An 11,334-nucleotide genomic window follows, 5' to 3' on the forward strand; every position below is an offset into this window, starting at 1 on the left:
TTTGGTTTACAGGAGTGGCGTTATTGACTGGTTTATGGGGGGAGAAGGAGGGGAGAATGGGAAGGAAGAGGAAGAAGAACAGGGGAGAAGGAGGAAGAGAGAATGAGAAGGAAGAGGAGAAGGAGAGGAAGAACCCGAGGAGGAAGAATACGAAGAATACGAAGAAGAGAGAGAGAGAGAGAGAGGTAACAGCTGTAATGGTCGTTCCCACGGCACTAATTTAGCCACAGGTATAATAAAACATGAACAATACCTAACCTAACCACACCTCCACTCTCTCTCTCTCTCTCTCTCTCTCTCTCTCTCTCTCTCTCTGTAACTCACAACACCTGTTCACTGTATCACCTGTATTCCTAATTAACCATCGCCTTTAATTACCCTACCATCTTAACTACTAATTACCCAATTACCTTTAACTACCTACCATCAAGAATAGTAATTAATTAGTACACCTTAATTATTACCTGTGTAATTAACCCACCGTTTGAGTTATTTAAGGGTCAAATTACGGTATAGACTTGTTATTAACGTACTAGATTACTTTAGGTACCGTCTGGACTCTAAACTCGGTACCAAGTATGTAGAGGCAAGCACGAGAATTTACGGTAAGTGTTGATAAACTGTAAATGTTCGGTAGGTGTGGGAGAGAGGGAGGAGAGAGGAGAGAGAGAGAGGGAGAGAGAGAGAGGGAGGAGAGGGAGGGAGGGAGGAGGAGGGAGGGAGGGAGGGAGGAGGGAGGGGAGGTGAGGTAGACCAAAAGTGAAGGCCATAGACCCACCGCGCGGGTAGGTGGGTTACTGGAACACTCATACCCACCTACCAATCAACAGACACATAGAGAGCATTAAATCAAGTGAATGTTAGGCTTTTACTGGTGGTTCTTGCAGACAAACACAGGTAGAACAGGCTGTGCAATTGTAATATATAAAGAAAAAGAGATGATAGTGTCAAACAAGCAAAGGCTGAACAACTGGGCCAGCACAACAAACTGAACTAACTGAATTCATTTAGCCACAGACTACCCAAAGAAATGGAGGTGGGGTGATATTCTGTGACTCTCAAAGTGCTTTGAAATCAATGAACAGCCCGTCAGCCTATGTCTAAAGTTGTCTGTGATATTAAAAGGAATGTGATAACTGCCCATGAGAACAACTTTCGTATCGAATTTGTGGATTCCGTCCCATGTTGGAACCAGGTATCATGGCCGTGCTGATAGACTGGGCAATGAGGCATGTAAGAAAGAAAATGTTGACTGTGACCTTGGCCTGTCCAATGCTGTAATTAAAACATTCAAGTCAGAATCATGAACTCTGATCTAGAAGAAGTGAGAAATGCAGAGAGACCTGACAGTTGTAGCATTAGTAAATATGACAAATTTTGTGACGAGAGGTACCAGTATGGCCAGCATAAGGACAGAACCAGACAATGTGATGTAGTCGTGGCCAGAATTAGGCTCGGATACAGACACATCTGGCAAGTTAGTAACGCTGTACCCATACCGGAACACTCAGCGTGTAAACTATATTATTGAATGAGACACTGTCAAAGACTTCAGGCCACCTGACTTACTGTATCTTGAACTATGTAATTACTTCATTGAATCAGGTGTGCTTGAGGACATTCTTGCTGTTTATCCCAAATTTGCTGCTAGCCCACACTGATTAGTCTTCAATTAGAATATGACTCCAATGTATGTGATCCACTGACCTATATATACTGCTAATGAATATGATGTATTTCTTCTTTGTGTACGAACCTCTGTCCTGCGTGGCAGTGAACAGTGGCATTACCTACATGAATCTGACCGACGTATATGTATGGATGTGTATATGTATATGTATGTGTGTATGTAAAAGATATATATATATATATATATATATATATATATATATATATATATATATATATATATATATATATATATATATATATATATGTACATGTATATGTGTATGTATATGTGTATATGTATGTATATGTGTATGTGTATGTACATATATGTATATGTACTGTCAATGAATATGATGCATCTCTTTGTGATACCACCCTCAGTGTCAAGACCTGACTGAATTACTCAGAATAGGCAAACTGTATTACAAACTCTGCCAATAAATTTGTTAAACTAAAACTACCAACCCACCCACTCAACCATCTCTCTCTCTCTCTCTCTCTCTCTCTCTCTCTCTCTCTCTCACTAGGGTTAAGATGTGAGACAGGTACACGGGGCCTACTGATTGTCGTAATTAATGAGTCACCTGTAGGCGATCACACTAACCTAACACTAACCTAACACTAACCTAACACTAGCTTAACACTAACCTAACCTAACACTAACCTAACACTAACCTAACACTAACCTAACACTAACCTAACCTAACACTAACCTAACACTAACCAGTCTCATAAATCATGTTACCTGTAGCAGTGTGTGTGTGTGTGTGTGTGTCAACAATATAACTCACGGTTCACTGGTTCGAAAGTTCATTAGCTCGAAGGTTCACTGGTTCGAAGCTCTCCAGCACAGTTCCAGGACAGACAGACAGAAAGACACACAAGGAATCCAATTCTCTTGTTTTTCTTCAACTTACACAACACTATAGGAAGGAAGGAGGAGAAGGAGAGAAGGTGAGGGAGAGAAAGGAGGAGGGAAGGGGAAAGAGGGAGAGAGGGGGAGGGAGGAAGGGATTGAAGGAGAAGAGAGGAAGGGGGGGAGAGAGGATTGAAGGAGGGAGAGAGGGGAGAGAAGGAGGAGAGAGGAGGGAAGGAGGGAAGGGAGGAGAGAAGAAGGAGGAGATTGAAGGAAGGAAGCCAACCACACCGAGACAGTCATCATATGTGTGTGTGTGTGTGAAGTACCAGGAAGAAAGAACTCTCTCTCTCTCTGGGTAAAAGGAGTCAACCATTACGTGACGTCATATCAAAACAACAGCTAGTGTACTGCGCATCAGCTCATATTAAGGTCAGTTACACCTTCCATGCTGCATTAACTCTCTAACTCATTCTCTTAATATATCAATAATGTTCAACTATTATTATCTATTACATTTTTTCTCGTATATATCGTAAAAGTTTATCTTATTTGAGTTTTCGGTGTTTAGTATGTGTTGTTTTCGGTTAAGTTTGGTTAGGTTATAAAAGGTTAGGTCAGGTCAGGTCAGGTCAGGTCAGGTCAGGTCAGGTCAGGTCAAGTCAGGTTAGGTTAATATTATATTAATAATAATAATAATAATAATAATAATAATAATAATAATAATAATAATAATAATAATAATAATAATAATAATAATAATCAAACAAACAAGCCCAGCATACACACACTCTCTACTGACACACACACACACACCGTTCGCCACACCGCCATGATTCCTCGTCTATAAATCCGGATTCCACCTCACGAACGTAAACAAACTGATCCACGTTCTCAATTGAGCTTGAAATAACATACATCTTGGCAGGTGGAGGGATTAGGGGTGGAGGGGGATGAGGGTGGAGAGGGGGATGAGGGGTGGAGGGGGGATGAGGGTGGAGGGATGAGGGGGTGGAGGATTAGGGGTGGAGGATTAGGGGTGGAGGGGGATGAGGTGGAGGGGGATGAGGGGTGGAGGGGGGGATGAGGGGTGGAGGGTGATGAGGGGTGGAGGGGTGAATAACATAAGAACAGGAGTCTGCAATGAGCCGGTTGGCCTGTGCATGGTAGCTCCTGTCGAGAGTTACCACTCTCTATCATCCATGAATCTATCCAGCCTCCCTTTAAAACTTTCCATCGTTCCAGCACTTACTACAAAGTTGGTAAGCTTGTTCCACTCGTCCACCACCTATTTGTAGAACCAGTTTCCTTCCCTATCTCCCTCTAAACCTAAACTTATCCAACTTAAACTGTTGCTCAGGTCCTATCCTGCTCGGATATTATAAGAACTTTATCTATATCGCCTTTATTGATTCCTTTCACCCACTTAAATACTTCTATCATATCTCCGCACCTCCCCGCACCTCCCACTCTTCGTCTTTCTAGGAATGCAAGTTTAGTTTCTTTAACCTATCCTGATATGGAAGGTTTCTAAGTCCCGGAATCATTTTCGTCATTCTTCGCTGCACCGACTCTAATTTATATCCATTCTATAATAGGGGCACCAGAACTGAACCGCATAATCGAGGTGCGGCCTGACTAGGGCAAGATATAGTTGCAATAAGACCTCTGCACTCTTGTTACTTACACTTCTAGATATAAAACCCAATACTCTGTTCGCCTTATTTCGAACATTAACGCACTGTTTTCTAGGCCGTAGGTCCAGGTTTCAAGTACCCCAAGGTCTCTTTCACAAGTCGACTTCTCTAGGTTGATGTTGTTAAGGCTGTATATATTAACAGTATTTGTTCTTCCAATATTCAGTACGCTGCACTTGCCGGTGTTGAATTTCATTTGCCATTTTTTCAGACCACTCCTGCAGTTTATTTAGATCCTCCTGTAGTGCATTAGCATCCTGTCCTGAATTAATCTGCCGCCCAATTTTGGTGTCATCCGCAAACTTGCTTATGTCACTGCTGATCCCAGTATCTAGATCGTTTATGTAGATTATGAACAAGAGTGGGCCGAGTACTGACCCCTGGGGAACCCCACTGGATGGGGTGATGGGGGCGTGAGAAGGGCTGTTAATACTATAATTGATGGGATACTGATGGGGTAATACTATTTGTGTGTGTGTGTGTGTGTGTGTGTGTGTGTGTGTGTGTGTGTGTGTGTGTGTGTGTGTGTGGTGTGGTGTGTGGTGTGTGTGTATGTGTGTGTGTGTGTGATACTTATATGCGAAGGTTTCTCAAGTTCCTGTCACACACACACACACACACACACACACAACATCTTGAATCTAATTAAGTGTACAGGTAGACATTCCACCACCTGTCTGTCTGTTTGTCCGTCCTGAAGTCTCCCTCCCGCCCTTCCCGCCCCTCCCCGCCCCTCCCCCATTACCATAACCTCCTCCCCTCTCAACCTAACCCACCTACTTCCCCCGTAGCAGATGAAGCTGAACTGACCAATGGGAGAGAGACGGAACGAGTCGACATTCAAAGGACTAAATTAATAGTAAACATTCACTTTCTTGCGTCATTCAACCTTGCGTCATTCAAGCTTGCGTCCTCCGCCTACCTTGTGTGTTGGAGGAGGGGGAGGAGAAGGTGGGGAGGTGGTGAGGAAGGATATGAGGGGAGGGTAGACGAGGATGGGAAGAGTAGATGGAAGGGGTAGAGAAGAGGAGGGAGGAGGAGGAGGGTAGACGAGGATGGGAAGAGTAGATGGAAGGGGTAGAGAAGAGGAGGGAGAGGAGGAGAGGGTAGACGAGGATGGGAAGAAGAGGAGAGGAGGAGGGGAGAGGAGGAGAGGAAGAAGAGTAGGGGAGGAGGAGAGGAGGAGGGAGAGGAGGGAGGAAGAGGAGGGAGGAGGAGGAGGGAGAGAGGAGGAGGGAGGAGAGGGAGGAGGAAGAAGGGGAGGAGGAAGAGGGAGGAGGAGGGAGGGAGGGAGGAGGGAGGGAGGGAAGAAGAGTGGGGAGGAGGAGGGAGGAGGGGGAGAGGAGGGAGGGAAGAAGGGAGGAGGGAGGAGAGGAGGAGGGGGAGAGGAGGGAGGAGGGGAAGGAGGAGGGAAGAGGGGGGAGAGGAGGGAGGAAGAAGGAGGAGAAAGAAGGGGAGAGGGAGGAGGAGGGAGAGGAGGAAGAAGGAGGAGGGAGGGGAGAGGAGGAGGAGGAAGAAGAGGAGGAGGAGTAGAGGAAGAGGAGAGCCTTCGTTCACTGAGACTCAAGACAGGTTAATTGCTTTAATTTGGAGTCTACACAGGTACAACCCAGCCAGGTGTACCGACGGGTGAGGAGCCCAGTGATGACGTCAGTAGGTGTGGCTCTCCTCCTCCTCCTCCTCCTCCTCCTCCACCTCCTCGTCTCCTCTCCTCCTCCCCCTCCTCATCTTCCCTCTCTCCTCTTCCTCTTCCTCCTCCTCCTCCTCCCACTGGTGGTATGTGGCCTCAACTTACTCCCACACCCCTGAGGGATGTGGCCCCCTGGGTGTGGCTGTATGGGGACCAATACTAATCACCTCACCCAAGGACTAACTACCCCCCACGCTTGAACTACCCACAAACACTAACGACCCGCAGTCCACACACACCTGTAGGTATATTTATTGACCTTAATTGATGATGAGTAAACCTAACCTAACTTAACCTAACCTAATTAACAGGTAATATTAACATGTGCTACAGGTAAAAGAGTCCACAAGGCCGCCATTCCTACCTGTGAGAGAGGAGGGAGGGAGAGAAGGTGGAGCAGGGGTGGAGCAGGGGGGCGCGAGTAATATTTAGGTGTGGTTGTGTGGTTATGGGGGAGGAGGAGTTAACAAGGTGATTAAGTGGCAGTACCAATACCACTCAATCACCACTTTCGCGACTTTCGATTTTTAGTTTCGTGGCAGAAATCACATTACGATTTAGAAAGTGGCTATCATGCTATACTATGATAACTCAAGTGGAATGACGCTTCACTTACCACCTCTAAGACGAACAATATATACCTTACTAGCAACACCTGTCGCTAATGATTCACACCTGTATATTAACTATTGCTAGGGGACAGGTATGAACAGCAATACACTATACACTACTACACCCAGTACACTACACACACACACACACACACACACACACACACACACACACACACACACACACACACACACACACACACATTTACCTGCAGTGACTCAGGCCAACACATACAGTATACTCCAGGTGATAACTATATCACCTGGAGTAAACATTATTATCAGTGTTCCTCTCTCTCTAACCTGTTGTGTTTATACCTGTGTTAATGTTTATACCTGTGTTAATGTTTATACCTGTTAATGTTTATACATGTTAATGTTTATACCTGTGTTAATGTTTATACCTGTGTTAATGTTTATACCTGTGTTAATGTTTATACCTGTGTTAATGTTTATACCTGTGTTAATGTTTATACCTGTGTTAATGTTTATACCTGTGTTAATGACTTACAAATGCTTATACCTATTCAAATTACCTTAAAATTTTTATAGCTGTCAAAATTACCTAAAGTTCGTCCCACAATTTAAAAAACAAACATTAGTTTTTTTATAAAACTCAAGAAACAAATAAAAAAATCATAATAAAACAAACAACAAATCACTACAAGACGTCACACCTGAGTAACTAACATAATTAACCTGTAATTAACCTGGCATTAACCTCACCTTTGGTTTATATTAACATCTCATTTACACACCAACACCTGTAATTATTATTATTATTATTATTATTATTATTATTGTGTGTGTGTGTGTGTGTGTAATAGTTATTATTATTATTGTTAGTTTTATTATTATTATTGTTGTTTATAATAATATTAATAATAATAATAATAAAATAATAATAATAATAATAATAATAATAATAATAATAACTAATAATAATAATAATAATAATAATATTAACAACAACAATAACAACAACAATAAGTTCCCCTCAGCTGAACACCATAACCATGAAGAACACAGCTGAACAAACCGAACAAGAACACCAGGAAGTAGAACAGGGTGAACAATATTATGAACAGTTCTGAACATCCGGCGTGGTGGGGTGTGTGGACTTGGGGTCTGGTAGGGAGTTTAGTAGGGAGGAGGGGAGAGGGAGGGAAGAAGGGGGAGAGGGAGAAGGTAGTGGTGGTAGAATGGGTGGGGTGGGGGAGGAAGAAGGAGAAGGAGGAGAAGAAGAGGAAGAATCAAGACAGGCGCCACACACATCATCACTTTATCATAGTCCCCCCGCCCGTGCTCTGTGGTGACCCGCCAGCTGAGGCAAACACGCTATCCTCACGCTGTTGACGCTATCCTCACGCTGTTGACGCTATCCTCACGCTGTTGACGCTATCCTCACGCTGTTGACGCTATCCTCACGCTGTTGACGCTATCCTCACGCTGTTGACGCTATCTCACGCTATCACGCTGTTGACGCTATCCTCACGCTGTTGACGCTATCCTCACGCTGTTGACGCTATCCCACGCTATCCTCACGCTGTTGACTATCCTCACGCTATCCTCACGCTATCCTCACGCTGTTGACGCTATCCTCACGCTATCCTCACATACACACACATAATAATGGAAACCCCTCGAAATCGAGGATGGCCGAGCCCAAGGGCCTCCTAGGCGTAATTTGTCAAGGTGTAAAGCTGTCACCAACACAACAACCACACCCTAAGTTAACGAGCTGCATGACCCAGTGTTTAAGGCGTAAGCTGTCGCCAACACAACAACCACACCCTGAGTTAACGAGCTGCATGACCCAGTGTTTAAGGCGTAGAAGCTGTCCTCAACACAACAACCACACCCTGAGTTAACGAGCTGCATGTCCCAGTGTTTAAAGTGTAGAAGCTGTCGCCAACACAACAACCACACCCTAAGTTAACGAGCTGCATGACCCAGTGTTTGGTGTAGAAGCTGTCACAACACCACAACCACCCTAAGTTAACGAGCTGCATGACCCAGTGTTTAGGTGTAGAAGCTGTCGCCAACACAACAACCACACCTAAGTTAACGAGCTGCATGACCCAGTGTTTAAGGTGGAAGCTGTCACCAACACAACAACCACACCCTGAGTTAACGAGCTGCATGACCCAGTGTTTAAGGTCTTAAAGCTGTCACCAACACAACAACCACACCCCTAAGTTAACGGCTGCATGACCCAGTGTTTAAGGTGTAGAACAGGGTCACCAACACAACAACCACACCCTGAGTTAACAAGCTGCATGACCCAGTGCTTAAGGGTGTAGAAGCTGTCACCAACACAACAACCACACCTAAGTTAACGAGCTGCATGACCCAGTGTTTAAGGTGTAGAAGCTGTCATAACACAACAACCACACCCTAAGTTAACGAGCTGCATGACCAGTGTTTAAGGTGTGTAGAAGCTGTCCTACACAACAACCACCCTAAGTTAACGAGCTGCATGACCCAGTGTTTAAGGTGGGAGAAGCTGTCACCAACACAACAACCACACCCTGAGTTAACAGAGCTGCATGACCCAGTGTTTAAGGTGTAGAAGCTGTCACCAACACAACAACCACACCTAAGTTAACGAGCTGCATGACCCAGTATTTAAGGGCTGTCACCAACACAACAACCACACCCTGAGTTAACAAGCTGCATGACCCAGTGTTTAAGGTGTAGAAGCTGTCACCAACACAACCACACCTAAGTTAACGAGCTGCATGACCCAGTATTTAGGTGGGCTGTCACCAACACAACAACCACACCCTGAGTTAACGAGCTGCATGGACCAGTGTTTAAGGTGTAGAAGCTGTCACCAACACAACAACCACACCCTAAGTTAACAGCTGCATGACCCAGTGTTTAAGGTGTAGTCAGAAGACCGGACAACTCACCAACTGCTGTTTAATTACCCCGGAACACGATTCGCAAATCAATTAACATCCAGGTCCCCAATTACTGCTGCTGGGTAGACAGAGGCAAATGACGTAAAGAAACTTACCCATAGTTTCACCCTGCCACATACATACATACATAAATAAATACATACATACATACATACCTGACGTTGTATTTATTGCATGAGAGAGAGAGAGAGAGAGTGAGAGAGAGAGAGAGAGAACAGACACAAGATAGATATGAATGTGTTAGCTTATGAATAACAACAACAACTACCACCACTACTAACATTACTACAACAATCACACCTCCAATTACCAACACTAATTATCAATAACCACCACTACTACTACCACCACTACAACCTCCCCCACCACAACTACAACTATCATCACCACTACCACCACCCCACCACTATCACTACCACCACCAGAACTACCATCACCACCACCACAACTACCACTACCACCACCACCACCACACCACCACCACTCCACCACCACCACCACCACCACCACCACCACCACCACAACTACCACTACCACAACTACCACTACCACCATTCCCCAGATGTTCTTACCCCACTAATTGTTATGCTACATGTAAGAGACGTCATTAAGATGCAGGTAACTTGAGACCAGGTGAGGTACACAAACTATTTAGCATGTCTGTTCACCTGTGTGTGTACCAGGTAGACTAATTACAAGTAGTTAGCCCTTCATCAGGTAAGAGGGTAATGGCTATTGACCTCATTAGTGAACGGGCGGAGGGTGGCGGGAGGCACTAGAGGGTGGCACTGGCGGGAGGCACTGGGGAGGCACTAGAGGGTGGCACTAGAGGGGTGGCACTAGAGGTGGCACTAGATAAACACACACACACACACACACTAGGGTGGTCAGAGGTGTATTAGCCCCTCCTACTATAGTCTTTAAGCCAGCCTGTGTCAAGGTAGTCAGATCGATGTGGCATGGGACGTGTCATAAGTAACTAAATGACACGTGTCGATCGTTCGTGGCGTGTCCTTTATATGCTGTCAGAGTCTTAAGGTTAAAGAGACAGATTAAGTTAAGCTGAGTCACTAAAGTTAAGCTGAGTCAGTGAAGTTAAGCTGAATCAGTGAGGTCAGGTGATGATGGTAAATGGCACTCTTTGTTGGCACTGTCGTCAGTCATCGTCAGTCATCGTCAGTCATCGTCAGTCATCGTCAGTCATCGTCAGTCAGGGGAGGAGAGGAAGAAGAGGAAGAGGAGGAGGAGGTGAGGAAAGGACGAGAGAGAGATTAATGTCTTTCTTTCTCAACCTTGATTTCTCTCTCCCCTCCTCCCCCTTCCTCCTACCCCTTCCTCCTACCCCTCCTCCCTCCCTCCCCTCCTTCCTCTCCTCCTTCTCCCACACAAATACACACACGGGTTGTCAACTCTTACTATTGACAAACACCCTCTTCCCTCCTCTCACCCCCTCTCCCCCTTCCTCTCCCTCCCCTCCCTCCTTCCCTCCCCTCCTCCCCTTGGTGTGTCTTTTATGCTCGTTCTTATCCACCGTAGGTAAGGTTAACTCTCTCCCTCCTCCTCCTCCCCCCTCCCCCTCCTTCCCACCTCCCTCCTCCCCTCCTTCCCCCTCCTCTCCCCTCCTCCCTCCTCTTCTTCCTCCTTCCCCCTCCTCTCCCCCTCCCCTCCCCATCTAGTTTTCAGTTACATCCAGGTATATGTTGCTGTTTACGTGTCAGGGGAGTCGGGGGAGGCAGAGAGAGTCAGGGGGGGCAGGGGGGAGAGCAAGAAGCTGGGGAGGGAATAGGAGGGGAAGGGGAGGCAGGTGTGGGGGGAGGGAGGGAGGCTGTATGTATGTATGTATGCATGAAGTATGTATGTATGTATGTAATTTTGTACGTGT

Source organism: Homarus americanus, unplaced genomic scaffold, assembly GCF_018991925.1.
Source record: "Homarus americanus isolate GMGI-L3 unplaced genomic scaffold, GMGI_Hamer_2.0 scaffold57709, whole genome shotgun sequence".
Lineage (NCBI taxonomy): Eukaryota > Metazoa > Arthropoda > Malacostraca > Decapoda > Nephropidae > Homarus > Homarus americanus.